The following is a 16,047-nucleotide window of genomic DNA, read 5'->3' on the forward strand; positions in this document are numbered from 1 at the left end:
AGGAAGGCTGCATGCCAAGGCAGGGGCTTCTTGGTACATCCTTCTTTCCCATGACACTGGCGAAGGAAAACAGTGTGTGCTTGCACATTCTTCTCCCTGCAGGGGTGCAAGGCATGGTCTGTGCAGAAACAGGTACAGGATAATTCTTTAAATCTGTGTTTTCTGGCAGTGTATGAGCCAGCACAATTGATGCTTACTGGACTTGAACATCAGAGTAGTTATTTACTGCTAGCTTACATCTATGCTTACAGTAAATAACCACCAACCTGCAGTGCAGTTCCCTCCTGCGGTGCCTCTGGAGCAGCTCAGAACTGTAATATCTTTTGTTAAGGATGCAACACAGCCCTAAAACAAGTAAATAGAAATTGTTGTTTTGGTCATCTTTTCTATGGCTCTGTGCAGTAAATGGGAATATGTGTGTACTATACAGGTGTCTGTGGAGTCAGTTAAGGGAAGATTTTTGAAAAAAAATAGACATAAAGGCTCAGAAACAGTACCATCTGATAACTAAGCAGAATTAAATTTTTCTTATGTGATATAACATTGGAAATATATCTGAGAAATATTTTGGAAAGTGTTTTAAAGTATTCATTATGTTTCCCAAGATAGACTGAGAAGAAATAGAATTATTTTTGATGAAGCAAATTGATCTCTTATCACTAGACATTTTCTTTCTCTTGAAACTGATGAATTTAACATCATGTTAGCTTTTGCAAATGTCATATGAAATAGATGAGGAGAGCAACTTAGGAGAAAAGCTATAATCAATCACAAGATGCCACATTTCTCTCTTCTCTGTTGATGGTCTTTCCAGAAAGCAATTTGAGGAGGAAAAGATTACAAGTATCAAGAAAATAAAAACAAATCTCCCTCCCCTTTGTGAAGGTGGATTGTGAGTCAACAAGCATCTTTTTCCCGGAAAAGAAAATCCAGAGGATGAAGAGTGGTCTAGACTTCACTAAAAACTTCTTACTTATTTGAATAAATGGAAATAGTAATGGTGTGTTAATGGCCCATTCTGCAAGATGCTAGTTGAACTTCTAATTTGGAAATGAAGTCATTAGGAAAGGAGCAAAATGAGAGGGTGCTGTGGAAAGAAACCAGAATTTAAGATGCTACATTGAAGTCAGACCAGATGATCATAATAGTTAATGAAAATCTATTATAGCACCAAACTGTCTTCATGCTTCTTCCGGGAATGGCTCCACTGACTCTCAGGATGTAACTCTTCAGGTTTTTTTATTCCCTGGTCATTTCTATTAAACGGTTACTACAGTTTCATATCATTCACATAGCTTGTCCCCTTCTCTCCCTGGCTCACAGCTGCCTGCAAAGACTGTAGTTTTCGAGGTGCTTGCACAATAAGGAAAGCACAGATGTGCCGCCTATGTGCCCTTTGGCAGGCTGTGTGCTCTGTGTTTTGCTGAAAGTACACACTGGAGAAGAATGAGGATGCTGCTGTGCTATAGATGGCCTTATTTTAGATGTAGCCTACGGTGAGCTTTTCAGCTTGACATTTCAAGAATGAAGCAACAAACTTCTGCTTAAAGATTTGGGAAGGTATTATAATACATGGACTTGCACTCTGTAGTGGTTGATGTGACTACAGCAACTTGCCTTCACTTGCTTGGGTGTGAAGTGGGTCAGTATTAGTGAAAGTCGAGCAGCTCCTCTGCTAACTGGTATCCTGGGGTCACTGACTTCGGGTCAGGCAGTTCACATTCTCCCACAAGAAAAGCATTTTGACCAGGCACTGTATGAAACTGCTAAGCATGGAAACTTCTGTGACACGTGAATTTTACAGTCAGAAATCATGTGCCAAATGTCGTGAAAATTAAGGGAATATATTTAAAATGTTGCCTTTAAGAGAAAGAAGGAAGTTTGGTTATTTTTTTTTTTAAATCCCTTTGGTGGCTAAAATTTCAAACTTTTAGGTGATAAGTTTCAGAGACTCTCTTTAAAAAAAGAGGACAAAATAATTCACATGTGAGCCTGTGAATGTCAGAGCCAGGGGTTTAAAGAAACAAAAACCATGAGGTTGGTTGTGCTTGCTGCTGTGTACGCTTAGCAGGTAAATTTGCTGCTGCTCAGTCAACCTGCGGACCATGCCAGCAGCATGCCTGTGGGAGTGCTACCTCTGAGCTGGCTCCAGAATGGCCATTTTCATTTTTACAGTGCAGCTGTGCTTGCAGCTAGCCTCAGAGCCTTGAGTTTTAACAGTTTTTATTTCTATGGAAGGGCTGCAGTGTGCACTTTTTTCTTTTTCCCATCTTTTCCTTGACTGCAGAACCCTGAGCCCACAGAAACCACCTCCTGGATGGAGGGACTGGAAAAGTGCTGCTGTTAAGATAGCTGGCATATACATCTGTATGCAGACTGAATTGTTGACCTGATCATCAGTGTTGTTCCTTCGATGAACTTTTCCCTGTGTTTCTGCATCAAGCACTAGGGCTGATGTAATACCTCTCTGACTGCTTTAAACGTACAACAGTGTTGGGTCAATAAAAAAGTCAGAAAACATCTTTAAATAAGGAAAATTCCAGTGAATGTTATTTTCTTAACTCTGGCTGCTGACAGTGTTGTTGGGGGCTCAATCTATGTTCTGCTGTCACTTGCAATATGCTCAGATGTGTAAGGATCTTCATCTTCTGTAATGATCCAAGACCTTCTGTATCGCTCTCCACTGATCTGAAAAATAAGCAATTTCAGAGGAGTTGTCATCAAAGCTAGAAAAAGCTTCTGAACAGTGGAGTTTCTTTTTTAAAAAAATCCTACATAACCCCTGTGTCTGAAGCACTGGAAATCTGTGAGTTCAGTAGGCGACTTCAAACGATATCACACCACAACTTTGAGCTCTTCTACAATGACCTTTCTTTTGAAAAACGTTTTTCTTTTATTTTCTGGTTCAGATCACAATGTAGGCATATAAAAGTGTGAAGGATAATGGTCAGCAAGGCTTCTAAATTTTAGATACATAGATTTGGAGTGAAGGAATTTTGCTGAAGTTGAAAGACAGGAAATGAAATGGAGACGTGGCTAAACTGTTTTCACTAGAAACTATGAAACAATCCCAGTTTGCATGGCAAGTCTGCAAATTACGTTATTAAGTGTATTGAGAAAGATGACCAGAAAGCACATACTAGAGATGATGCATTTGATTTTTGTCCTCACATGTTCTTCAGTAAATACAAGAAACAAACAATATCAGGGAGAAACCTAAAACTTCTTTATGCTTAATTTCAAAATAAAATTTCCTCTGTAGGCTTTGTATGTGGATCAGCATCACTCTGGGAAACTGTCCTCGGTCAATATGATCCTGGAAACATCAGATGTGTCCTATAATGTGGATCTGTGTAAAGGTAGACAAGTTCTGACTACAAGTTAAAAACACAAAGGGTATTCTGCAGGCATAAGAAGCAGTGGCTACTATTTATGTGCAAATACACTCTGTGTGTGGAATAGCCAGATGTGTGACACTGGCTGTGTATAACTGGTTAGCACTTGTCGTGAGTGTGATGCATTGGACTTGCAGCACACTGATTCTTCTACCTGGGAGTGTAGAGTTTGGATGTCTCTGCATGGAGGTTAGTGGAAAGACTGTTGAGGCAAGGCTGCTGCAGCTCCATCTTCCCAGATCTGGCCAGTAGCAAGGCTGAGCATGCACTCCCACATGTATGTCTATACATGTGCACCTGGCTGGCCACACAGATCAACACAAACTGAAAACGTGATTGTCAACAGCACCAATGGCCTCATACTGTTGCTTTTTGGCTGAACAAGATGAAAGTCTGTTAGTGGAAAATTTATGTATGTAGATACACATGTATACAATATGGGTCCTTCCAATAGCTGATTTTAGACAGTCTGCCCAGTAGCTAGCACCTGGCTTCCAGGTCTTCCCAGGGTCTCCCAAGTTGCAGGCACCCTGTCATACTGACATACATACCACACAGTACTTTTGCTCTTCTTCCAATCTCTTTGGTTCCTGGTGCTATGGACATATGGGTGTCTATGGCTTGTGGTGTCTACTCCAGTTGCTGGCACTTAGACCACTTGTGCGTTCTAGTCTCTCCAATTGCTGGTACTGCAGGCACACTTGGACTTCCATACACACATATGCACATAAGGTAGAGTCTTCTCACTCAGGAAAATAGAAAAGGAGCTTCATAAGGACAGGCTGCAGTGATCAGATGCACGTCATGGCCAGATAAGCATACTGACCAGCAACCTGTTTACGTGTGATCAGCCCCATTTATCCCTGTATCTCCTGGTTATCTTATGCTTGTTCCTCCCCAGACTACCTTGATCCATTCCTTTCCCTACCTTTGGTTTCTTTCCTAAACTTCCTATAATAAATCTTGTGCAATCCCTACATGCTCTTCCCTGTATCCCATAACGAATTCCATACCAGTTTAGGAAGTAACTGCCCCCCCCCCGTAATCTGAGGAGCTGCTCCTGTTGACTGATAATGATGGGTTTCACACCTGGACAACAGGGCTGATGACTCTACCTGGGAGGAGCTAGGACACGGGGCTCCCTTTCTTTTGTCAAGTTATTGGTGTTCTCCTACTTGGCGCTGTACTTCTGTGCTTCTTCATGTGTGTGGAGATGAGCCTTCAAATACACAACCTGACAGCTGGGTTTTCTACAAAGTTTAAATCAAGACTTCTGAAGGGAGGAGAAAATGGCATCTGATTTTGGTCTCCTTTTATCACTTAGAAGAAGAGAGGTGGCAGTACAGTAAAAAAAAGGGAAAGCACAGTGTGGAGTAAAGGAAGTAATTTAGGGGAAGAGGAAAGTACAATGGAGGAATCATGCATGGGGTTTTGCCCCACACTGAGAAATAGAGGGGTGGGGAGACAGGAGAAGGGTGACAGATCAATACTATACTGAGACTGAAGTGAATATGAAACATCATGTGTAGTGAGAAACCAAATTGAGCAGACTGAGATATTTTCCTTTTGATACACATGCCTGTGTGGTTACTATCATGAAGTGTCAGTGCAGCCACCATTTCTTTGGTGGAATGTCTTTGCTTCCTGGATCAGCTTCTTGGTAGCAGGATACACCTGCCTAGTACTCCTGAGATGCTCTTCCTACTAATTTTCCTCCAGAAAGATAACACAGGTTGAAGTTTGTACCTGAAAGTGAGGAGCAATATCCCCCTAAACATATAAATTATTTGTATGAGCTTGACCTCACGACTGATGGCATGTTGGCATTGAAAAGCTATCATGTGTCTTTGGTACATTTTACCTTCAGTAATTTTCTGGTGACGATATGGGAAATTATAACAATCTCACTGTAATAGTTCATTAAAACCCAGTTGAAATGATACCTAAGAATAACACAGAAGCATAGCTAGGGGTCACTTAGTGATGTGGAATATGTACATAAAGCATCTCAGAGAAAAAAAGTCCGTGAAATTCTATTTCTATAAATAAGAGTAAAAAATATGCAGCAGGAGCAAATATATTTTCAGTCAGTCTCCAGACAGGATACAGGAAAAGAAACAAACTTCAGAGATGGTTGCTCCATCCTGCCACTGGAGAATACAAACCCTTGGTAAGGATTAGGTATGGGGCTACCTAGTGCCCCAGCAAAAAATATTATGGATAAATAAAATAATATATCATTTTTATGAACTTTGAAAGCAATAAATACCTTTTAAAACTCAGAAGACTGGGCTGATAAGGCAAATGCTGAGAAAAGCAGAATCATGTTTGACTTCTCTCAAGCGCAGAAACAATTGACATAACCATTTTCTGGTTGGCAAAGCTTCCTCCTAGCCTGTATTCCTGTTTGGAGTAACTTGGGCAATTACAGATGAGGTTTTCTTTCAACACTTTAGAAATATCACTTCTTTACAGAGTAATTTATCTGTATAAATATTCTCCCTGAGTGATGTTTAGAGGACCATTCATGTGCTTCCACTCCACTGCTGGGTTTAGTCACTGCATGTTTCTTGAACCTTTTCCTCCTCGTTATCTGGTATGTTCCCATATTCATTTACCTCTTTGTGGAGTGCAAGACATGAACAGCACTTTTTTTTTTTTGATACTTATTTCCAAGATTTGTTTTATTTATATCTGTGCTTTTCCTCCTCTTTTGACTAAGTTCTCTCATATCCAAATGTCTCAGCATCTCCAAATTTCTGTTACCCACATTCTCCTCTGATAAGTAACATCTTACTGGTTCAGAAAAGGCCCTTTAGCTATGATTTTCCTGCCACTATCATACTACTCTTAATTACTTTATCTACAGACTTTCTTTCACCTGCAAGGTCTCCCTCTCTTGTTCTCTGTGTCATTGATCAGCTTGCCTGCTGGACCATCTGCACTAGGAAGGTAGCGTTATGTACTCAGAAATACGTTACATACTGATATATACATAGAAGTGTAGCATTACATATGCAAAACTGCTTCCTGTGTGCTGTTCATCTTTTCTGAGCATCTGCTACACATCTCTTTCCTCTGAAGTCCCTCACGTACCTTTTCAGTTTCTCTGATTTTGATTTTCCCCCACCTTTATTATCTCTTGCTGTCCAGTCCAGGTTCTGGAGATCCTGTTATTTTTCTGATTCCTACCATAGTGTTCTACATATTTTTTTATTGATGATATTCTCTTACTGTGCTCATAATTTCACCTGCAAAGACTTTGATAGTTACATTTGCCTGCTTTCCTTTTGTTGCACGCACTGCCAGTAAAATGACTCTGGATTTCTCTGCTCTTTAACACACTGACTCTGTTATTAACAAATAATCTCAGCAGTGCAGCAATAAGCATCTGTCTCTTATTTGGAGCTTCAGCTACTGAGTGCTGCCTTTCCCTAAATCTAGTTCATCTGTTTGCACCTCATCTCGATTATCTTTTCCCTCTCACCTCCTTTCTTCCTATCGTAGCCTATGATCATATCTTAGCTTATGATCTTATCTCTCTAACTAGCTTTTAATCTTGTAAATCTGTTTGAGATAAAAATGGTTAGATTGGATTTAAAAGTCCCTTCAAAGACATTGCTATGTAACATCTATAACATCTTTATTCCTGCAAAACAGCAAAGCACAGCATACAGACACACACTCAATCCAAGTATACCTCAAGTGCAGTCACCTCCAGAGTGAAATACTATGACTATTAAGCAGTCTGCAATTGCCCTGCACAAACTAACAGTATACATGAATGCAATGTCTAATACCCACTTGACACCGCAGAGGGCATTTTAGTGCAAAGTATGTATATACGCACAGTGGAGCTGTTAAATTCTCCAAAGTGCCAAGAGGTACAATAGTGACCCTGTCCATGTCTATTGTCTGCTTTGTAGAGATAATATTTTCTGTTATGAGTACTGGGGGATAAAACCTTTGAACTCTAAAATGAGAAAAATTGATCTGATGAAAATTTAAACATAGGTTTATAATTTACTTCTTAGATTAAATTAGATGCAGAACATAAAGCTAGACTTTAATGATGCTTCTTCATGTGCTAATCAGTCCCACACTGATTGTCTGATGATACTGATGAGAGCTGAAAACCAGAGGAATTAAAGAATAATTTGGAAGAATAAAAGCATTAAAGGAGAAAACCATGTATTATTGAAGGTTTAGGCCCTGATGCTGCAAAGTGTTACTTATTTATACAACTTTAGACAGCAAGTTACTTCAGTAACACTGAAGCTACTCATAGTGCTAAAATTTAAGCATACATGAAAGCTTTTTCAGGTCCAGTGCTATTGAAACAGGGTGAGAAGATCTAGTTTTAGGGTAGACCAAAGAGAAAGTAAAGTGTTGTTGGACATCCTGAAATATATTTTATATACATACATTCTACACTCCTGTCCTTGTCATAAAACATGGAGGTTTCAGTCCTATTACTAAATATTGAAAGTCTCAACATACAAAATACAGCTGGGTTCTGCCTTAATGATTTTTACTTTTTAAATAAACAGAATGGATGGAAGGTGGTTGGTAGAGCAAGGTAAATTAACGAAGCTTAAAACCTCAGGACCCTACAGACTAATTACATCCAAAATAAAGGCATGCTGGTGGTTCTGTAATGCTCAGCAGGGACTTCACCAATCCTATGTAGGTAGGAAGCAGAACAAGGAGACTTAAGCAGATCAATAGCAAAGCCAGGACACAGGTGCTAATGTTCTCATTATTAAACCATGTTCACTCTCTATATGTATAGGAAAAAAATTATGGAGGAATGCAGTGATTTTTGGCCTTTGAAAACTGTGGAACTGTCTCTCATCCAAGTAAATACTTCATGCAAACTTTCTCCCCCAGGGAAGATGCCCTTCAATTTTCTTCCAGGTATTCTGTATTGCAGAAGGAAGAACTTCCCATTCAGAAAAGTCCAGTGGGTGCTTTCCAATTGTTTCAAGCAGCTGGTAGTGTGCTCTTGCTTAATTAATAGTAAAGTGAACATTTCTTCTTAGAAACAAGCTGTTGAGAGTCCAAGGAAATTTTTATATAATCAAAATTTGTGTATTTGGAGAACAAGATACTTGAAAACCCGGGCAAGCAAAGAGCACAGCTAAGATAGACGAGCACAGGGTTGCAAAAAATTCACCCAAAGGAATCTGAACTGTGAGCACTTGATAAACAATGAATGAAGTGAGACACTGTAAATAGAAACAGCACCTGGAGAACTGCATGCTTAAGGAATCACAAAAAGGAAACCAAAGTAGGTGATGAGTTTTAACACAGCATTCTTAGATTACTGGCTGTTTTTTTGTTTGTTTGTTTGTTTTTTTTTAATAGCTACCTTTTGCTTGTGATGTTTTCATATTGCAAATTAAATCTGAGCTGAGAATGCTCAGATTTTGTAGGATTACACTCCCCCAGGTATGCATTTAGGATTCTACTGATAAGGATCTTTTTTAAAGCAACAATGATCTGAATCCTGAGCTGTTAAACAGGCTCACTTCTTATTGAAGGTAATAGACATTACAAGTTTCTACAACCTGTTTGTGCAGCAAATCCCAAGATTATATTTGGCTTCCTTCGGTATGAGCATGGGGATATTCACAGAGAATATGACTGTATGAGAATGGATGGCTGCAACAGGCTGTTAAGGAAGAAACGCAGAAGGCAAAACACAAAACAGGCAGATGTGTAAGGGCCTGGATGGAAAAGAGAAATAAGAACTGGTGGAGAAGGAATAAAAATTACTCCAAACATGCTAAAAGCATGAATAAAAAGAGGTTACAAGAACAGAAAAGTATGTAGGGACAGAGGCCAATGTTCAGACAGTATACCTGTCCTTAGAATTTACAGAGTTAGAAAAAACAAATAACTTGTGCTACACAAGAAGAGAGAGAGAAAAGGAATTTTAATGCAAAGAATTTGTTTGTATGTGAATAAACTGAGGTTACTGAATGTGGAGATACCATAATTGGCATTGTCACTTATAGGAATAACCTAAGCCAAAATTTGAAAAATTTTATCTGCTGACCACTGCCTTGAGTTACACCAGGAGAAACCCTTCTGGATGTGAAATATTTCAATTCAAGATCACAAGCACTTCACAGTGCTCAGTTTCTTGTGGGCTGTGTGCTGCTGCTGCTTCTTGCAGGACAACTAATTGCTCAGGAGCACGTTTTCACCCTCTTAGCTCTCTGCTGCCTTTCTTTATGCAGTGCTTTACTGTCCTAATTTGACTCCTGTTTTAGGAATGCATGTGTTTAGGAGTGTTTTAAGAATGACTCTCTAGCCACCAAGAGTCAGCACAGTCTCTCAGGTAGAACATTATGAGGAGCTATGCCATAAAGGCCTGCTCTCTACAAGGTATTGATTTTTATAGCTTAGACAAGGGAACAACCAAACAGACTGTCTTGTATTGGTAGGCTTGGATTTACAAGAATCTGGAAGATTCTTTTTGGAAGAAAAATCTGCAGAAAACTCTGGCCAATAGGCTTCTATTTCTTCTCTAGATAAACAGTCTAATGGAGATGTTTTCATGCTGTGCATCTAAAGGATGTTTTCATATTAGCAAGGCAGGAAATAATCCTCTTGTCCACAATATGACACTTGCATCTGCTGGAGCACAGGCTTGGCTGATAAAAGAAGAAAATACCTTCATAAAAAAATAGAAGATTTGGTTTATAACTGTCTTATTTACATTTAAAGGATAGTTCTGTCTGAAATGTTTTATATTTCTCATCAGAAACACTAAAAGCTTCATAGTTTTTATATTGAGACTCACTTTCTATTCAACCTCCCTGGTGACCTGAGGCAAAATGTTTAGGTTTTGGGCTGCTGGAAAAAAAAGTAGTTTTGATTTTTGATAACACTTGGAACTTCTGCATGGAGTAGTTTCCACCCTTATTGTTGTAGGAGTTTCAATGCTGAAAAGTATTTTCTGGCCAAAGTCTCTGCCTGTGGAAATGGAGGACATAGTACCTCAGCCTGTACTTCCCTCACAGGAGAAAGAGGTTTGGGTGATGATGATGAGTTCCTTCTTTCCTGCAGTCCTAAAGGTCTTTGGCTCAGCTCTCATCAGGTGTAAACTCTTGTAGATTCAGCCTGGTGCGTGTCTAACCAAAACAAATATATTGATGGAAAGTCATGCTGCCTTACATCACTCCTGCTTTAAAAAAAAAAAAATCCTATCATGTTATAGAATCACAGAATCATTTAGGTTGGAAAAGACCTTTATTGGTTATTTAACCAAAAGGAGCATTTTGACAAGTCTGGACTTTTTTGTTTTGTTTTTAACTCAAAGTTTCCTCTTTTTCATGTGTAAGATCTTTCCCTGTGGTTCCTCATTATGTTTTCCTGTAGCAGTTCCTACTTGTTAAAGTCTGTGCTTTATTCCTATTGCAGAGTTATGGAAAGCACTCGCCTTCTGGCTAGAAAACACGGTGGGTCTTGTATATGTAATCAAACAGGGAACAGGTTGAGACAGTAATAACTTGCTGCTTACACTGTTCTGTTAACAGCTGAGGATTCTCCATTTTGTGAATGTACAATTATCATCACAGCTGACCTACAGTGATACGAACTCATATGATGAACAATAGTCATGCAAAGTAGCTTATCCTGATGTTAGAACAAGATGGCAAAATAAGTCTGCTAATAAGGTAAAGATTGATCCACTAGGAATTTCCAGGATGTTTAGCAAGGTGCTTTCTCCACATACTCCAAAATAGTTTTGTTTAGAACTGACCTTTCCTTTTTATTTTCCTTTTTTTCCTTTCTTTTTTCTTTTCATACTGCCATCATTTCATCAGGATGTCTGTCTCCCAGGGGTCTAATCTGTCAAGGTTTTGAAAAGGCTTTGAGAGTTGAAAATTGTGAGACCATCTCAGTGGTAGTCCACATTTTACAGAATTAGATACTGGATTTATAAAATGGAATCGATGCACCTGCATTCCCCTTTAAGAATGCCAGATTTCAGGAATTTTGAAGAATTACATTCAGAAAATTAAGACCACTGTCAAGCATAACATTTGGAAATGCCGTCTGCTCTTAAAAGCAGACACAAAAATCACAAAATTATTTACAGGCATAGAAGCTAAACATTGTAATTGCTGAAAAATTATTTATCAGAACTACTCTTGACATGCTTGAGAGCATCAGTGGTTAAAACTGTTTGGAGAATGTAGGAAACCATCTGGGAGACAACTGCTAGATTTCAGAGCCATTTGTGGTGCCATGGGATTGCAAGTGTTTTAAGGGAATACCTATTGAATCTTTCATGTGTATAATATGTGTGTGGGGTTGGACAGGAGGCAAATATAAAAATGTGAGTTCACTGTGAGGAAAACAATTTAGTGGGAGCATTGCCCATGTTAATATTCTTGGCTTCATTGTTCACAGGAACAATAATCCCACATAGTTGATGGTGTTTCCACAGGTCATCCTGGAAAAAAAGCCCTCATGATTTGAGTGATATGTTTTCTACAGGCACCTGAGTAAGATGAAGATTTAGTAAAGCAAAGAAAGAATGGGCAAAAGTAACCAAATGTGGAGCTGAGAAAGTTCGTCCCCTTCCCTCTCAACTAAGTGCTTTGCAAACTTTCAGGACAAGGCTACTCTTTCATGTTTCATGATAAACAATTTTGAGCAACAGAAACACAGCAGTCAATACAAAAGACTCAGTGACTGACAGGGAACCACTGTTTACCTAGAAAGCTTAGCCTGGCCAAGGCAGTGTAAGTGAGCTCTGTAGGCTGTAGACTATGTACTTACATTCTGGAGCTGCTTTTATCTGAGAATGTCATTTTTGATAAATAGTGCCCATTGTATATTGGGAAAAATCATGATAGTTGGGGAAATTGAAGGCAGTGAGCATTGGAGAGGAACAACAGAATATTGAAAAGAAACTTTAATTATGTTGGATTCAGTTTTTGAGATGGAAAATAGCGGCATTATCCATCAGATAGTCGACCATCCATCATTCCTGTTCATCCACCCTCGCCTCTGGAACATTTGAAATGCATGGTCAAAGTGCCAAAGAGACGCAGCTACAAATATCCTTTGGAACATTTAGGAAATGAAGAAAGTAGGTTATATATCTTTAACTCACTGTTAGAGCAGCTAAAACAAACGGCTTCTTATTAGATCCAGTTAGTATTGTGTTACTACTTTTAACTTGCCCAAACTTTGTGTCTTGAAGTAGAGCTGGACTTCCAGTTCAGGCAGAGAAATGCTACATAAAAAAAGGTTTAGACCTTTACAGGTTTTAGATATTATTCATTGACCCTGGATTTGAAAATGTGCCCAACACTGCTCAGTGATTTAGCGTTAATTACAAATTTTTAAATTGTCATGCTTTGGCTTGAGATTGGTGGGAGCTAAGACAGTTTCACAAATGGAGAATACAGTCCTAGTATTTTGTGTTTAATTATTTTTGTCCAAACCCAAGATGATTCATAGTCATGAATATATGAGAATGAGATACTTCGCGGAGAACCACCTTAGCTGGTGGTGAATCCCCTCCCGGAAAGATTTTAGTAGACATTAAGACATAAATTTCATGCACCATGCTCTGATGAACACAAGAAACATCTGTAGATACTATTGAGTATTATAAACAGAGAACACTGATTATCCTAGGAATATTAAAATTTGAATCACTAATCAGCCCATAGATGATGTGGGAAGAAAAAGAGTTTTATTTCAAAATGCAGAATAACCTGGATCTGTGACTAAAAGGTTTTAGTAAACCATCTGAAATGAGGGAAGCTTGGTAAAAATAGCTGAATGGTAAGCCCAGTTTAAGCATGGCTCTGGTGAATAATTAAAAACATTGCTCTGAACTGCAGCATTTTTAATAGTCATAATGCTGCTACTGTGGATATGCTGATAATTGCTGTTCTATAAAACTGGCAGACAGGAGCAGAAGTGGAAAACAAGAGAGAGAGACTGAGTGGCACAAACAAACCACTTAGAAGTCACCCAGTTAATAACCTTGAAAAAGTTGTCCAAAAAATTCGTGATTCCATTATATTTAATGAGTAAAGAATGACTATAGGCATTCATTGTTCTTTGGATACAGGGAATGATGTGATTTGTTGACTGTGAAAATAAATGATATAATTCTCTGATTAGAACTGATGCCATCCTCAGTAAACTTTGAGCAGTGCAGATGTATTAGCATGTATTACTTTTGTCACCAGACTGCTGCAAGCAGTACTCAAATGTTTAGATGTCCATCCTGGGATTGTGACAAGGCATTGGTATCCCAGCTCTCAAGTCCAAAGCTGTGGTGTTCTGCTAAAGGTACTGGCAAATGCAGATCTTTGGAGTTTTACTCCAGATATGCTATTACACTTCAGATTCCAAACTAGAAAGCAACTAGTGTTCATTAAATAACAGATACTAAAGAATTAGATTTCATTTTATTGGCAGAGCAGTCTCACAGTTACTGCTGCTTCTTAACACCAGTAGGTGTTAGAGCTTTATTTTGTTAAATAAAACAGATGAGAGATGAAACAACTCATACAGATCATACAAAGGCTGGGATTTGAACTTGAGTCTTTACATTCTTTGATCTGTCCTGTTTTTACAGTCTCAGATACACAAATTTAGTCATATCAACAGTTTGGGAAACTAGGACTATTGTTTGCTCATTTCTCAAGTTAGGGTGTTGTTCCTACATCCCTCTGGAAAAAATCAGAGGGTCTTTCACAACAAGCTTTGTCACACAGCCACCATTAAAACCCATTAAAACATCCATGTGAGAAAGAGGCTGCTTTCTTTTGCTACCTTGCTTCCTTATGAGAGTCAGTGCACATTTAAAGGTTTTGATGCTGCTGTTTCAGTTAAATGACCTCTGCACTTCATCACTGCATTTCTGAAAGAAGTCAGGACCGGAGACAAGGTATTTTGATGAAAGTACTTTGCAGAGTAGTAGAAGGGCAAGAAAAAACAAATGGATTCATTGACAGCATTAGTGCCTCCACTTCGCGTACAAATTGCTTATAATCTGTCTGTGCTTCTAGTGTCAAGGAATTATTTGTTTCAGAAGGAGTATTTTAAGGACCTAATATTGGGAGTGGAAAGACAGAAGGTAAAAATTTAATGGAAAACTAAGTGTGACTGAAGTCTTGATGAACTTTTTTTTTCTCATTTTCTCCCAGTGGTATTGAAAGAATAGGATAGCTTGACTTTATGTTACAGTTTTTTGGAAATCTGGTACCATATTTTTTTTGTCCTTTCTTTATCTTCTGTCTTAGTGCCACATGAATTTTCACCATGTTCTAATTTTTAATGGTTCATCTCAGAGTACACTGAGGAAAATATTGACCAAATTGTAGGTACTATAGATAATTAAATGAACTTGAACCTGATGATTAAAACCTCATGGCTTCCTACATGAAATGGTGGAGAAGGACTTGCTCCAGTAATTTTGGAAAGTACAGTTAATGCTCCTAGATCCCTCGAGAACAGGGAAGAGAAGTGATCAAAGAGACAGTTTGAGAGCTGTGTGAGGGTTTTGGCAGAGGACTGAGAACGGGCTGAGGAGAGAAAACTTGAACAGAGAGTAGCTGAGAGTCAGGTCAAGTAGGATGGATAAAGAGCCTGAAGCTGGACAGGGACCAGGCAGTAACCAAAAGTGCCCAGTGAAGCTGTGTTTGGATCCAGTTTATAACCATGTCCCTTTCCTGTTCTGAGTGAGAGAGCTGAGAGTTGCAATGCTGATTTTTCTACTGTAATTACAAAGATTCCGGGTTGCAACCTTTGCTTCTTTCCAGCTCTGAGAAAGGCTCCATCCTTGCTGGACATATGGGATTATTATCTGAGCATATTGGTTGGGGGACCTGCATTTCTCCTCATTCATCTCATGATACACAGAGCGCTGGGTTGCTGGAAAACACATAAATATTTTCTTGCATTAAATCTTTCTTTTTGATGGGGCATTGGGCAAAAATGATCAAAAATGGAGATGAGAAGAGTGTGCACTATTCTGGGAGGACAGAAATTTTCTAGCTTGTTTCTCACAATGAGCTGAGGTAGCCCAGATGACTGCAATACTGGTGGGCCCTTACACCAGCATAGGACCTTGTATAGGCCCTGCCAAGTGGAATAGAACTTGAATCAAAACATTCTCCTAGAGTTCCTTCATGATATGTGACTGAGGGCTCTTTCCAGACTGTACTCCAGATAAATAGTTCTTTATGGGTTCTACTACTTAGTGCATTTAAGGTCTGTTTGTCCCTGATCTTCTGCTTGTGTTGAACAGACCAGTGAGCACCTCATCACCAGTAATACCTGACAGATGTCTGAACTTCACTAGTGCAATAAAACCAGAAATATGCATAGTGGACTACTGGACTGCCCACTCTCAATTGCAGCTATGAGATACTTTATAAAAGGACCAGCTGCCAGTCTGCCAGAGAAGAAAAGCTATAGCTTGGAGCTACCACAATTAATTCCCTAGCTAGCTTGTAATGAGATCCCAGATGTACTGCAAGAAAACCCAGACTAGAATCGCTATCAGAAGAGCAGTTTACTGGGAGGGAAGCCAGGGTGTGCATAGCCAGGGACAGAAAAGTCTTTTTTTTTTTTTTTTTTTTTTTTTTTTTTTTTTTTTTTTTTT

The sequence above is a fragment of the Athene cunicularia genome (assembly GCF_003259725.1).
Source record: "Athene cunicularia isolate RWA chromosome 3 unlocalized genomic scaffold, athCun1 chr3_part1, whole genome shotgun sequence".
Lineage (NCBI taxonomy): Eukaryota > Metazoa > Chordata > Aves > Strigiformes > Strigidae > Athene > Athene cunicularia.